Source organism: Cupressus sempervirens, chromosome 7, assembly GCF_028749045.1.
Source record: "Cupressus sempervirens isolate cs-2001-9-10 chromosome 7, ASM2874904v1, whole genome shotgun sequence".
Classification (NCBI taxonomy): Eukaryota; Viridiplantae; Streptophyta; class Pinopsida; order Cupressales; family Cupressaceae; genus Cupressus; species Cupressus sempervirens.
Window position 1 is genome coordinate 936957872 of NC_143124.1, and position 1771 is coordinate 936959642.

Sequence of the window (1771 nt, forward strand, 5' to 3'; positions counted from 1 at the left end):
GTTAAACATTGCCTCCATTTTTTTTTTAATATTAAGGATCTTAATATTTTCAAATTTCAAATGTTTTATAAATTATAGAGTGTAATGTGGCATCAAAGAGATAGAAACTAATAGGGTGAATAATAGGATGAAGGAAATGGATATAGGAAGTTTTCTATCATATTGGGATAAATTCTTAGTTAGGAATGATACATCATATGAGAAACACTCTATTTGTTCTCCTTATAGAAATAGAGGGCTTGCTACATTTGTCTTTGATAAAAAGAGGGAGGTTGACATCCTGGTTGTCCCTTAAGGAGTAGATGGCTGGGGAATATCTAATTAATTCTTTATTGAGAAATTAAGGGGCTGTTATTTACATTTGGTGAAGGTGTAAATTTCTAGAGGAAATGTGCGTGATGTACAAGAATATTATTGATCATTTGTGTTGCAGATGATTGCTTTTACAGGACTAGAGGGGAATCTGGTGTACATAATTGGAGGCACGGGATACACTTAGAGGAGATATGTAATCTCAAAGAAAATGTGTCTCATTGTGTGTGGGAGGTGAGAAAGTTCATGTTGTGAAATGGTTTTAGGTTCTATATTTAAGAAGTAAACTAATGTAGTAAGTTCGGTAATTTTTAAGTGAGTGACAAGGATTGGTGAGCATGCTTTAGAAAAGCCTCTAGAAGGATTAGATTGAAAACCCTTGTGATGTTCCACTCTTGTTTAAATTTATATAATAAAGGAGGGAATGTTGGAGCTTTACTTAATTTAGATTAATCTTATAGCTTATATTAATAAGTTTGAAAACACATATATTTAATTATGGAGAGTTATATTCCCTTAAGCGGTTACCCAGAGAAATACTAGTTATATATAACAATTACTAATTAAATTTTATCATTTAATGATGTAGATATATCAATCTAAGTGTTTTACTTAAGAAAAATTCCATTGCCTTCAATTTTCATTATGATTTTTTGAGCTTCTAAGTTAGTTGGCAAGAGCAAAGTGAGTCCTTTGTCTTCCATTAAATTGAAACATTTATATCTATTAGTGTATGACACCTCCAATAGAATCTAAAATTTTGTCATGAACCTTTTTCTTCATACTTAATCACATGGAATTTTTTGATCCAAGAAATTGAATAAACAAATTTTCTTAAATCTTCTCTTCTCTTGTAATGTGTCAACCTTTGATTCAATATTGAGGGTTTTTGTTTATACTAGGATTTCTTTGAAATCACGTTTATCATGTATTCACCTTTAATTCTCTTATTAGTTGAAATTCATTGATAGTTGATATAACTTGAAATAAAATCAATTGAACTCTAGATTCTATACTCTATTTGAAGATCCAAATGAATATTTGACTAAAAATATTGAAGTCCTATGAATTTGTCGATCTTCATAAAAATTTGATTAGACTTTAGGATTCAATACAATTTTGAGGAATGCATTCCCTATGCTTTATATCCCTCAAAATTTCATATTTTCACATAACGTTCAAAAATTTGTAATTTTCAGATACTAATAGTTTACTTACAATTTATCTTAATATCTTCTTCGAGGGAATATACTTCTAGAAATACTGATGAAGTTGAAGCAGTCAACCACTACTATATGATTGAAGATATGGACATGGGTAGTTATGGTATGGTTACTTTTGAGCTCACTTATAGCTAATATTGGTTATAGTAATGTTTTTTTTTGTGTAGGACTCTAACAAAAAATATTGAAATGATGTTTTATGCTAGAGAGCTTTGTTGGTGAACCTTGTCAAGATT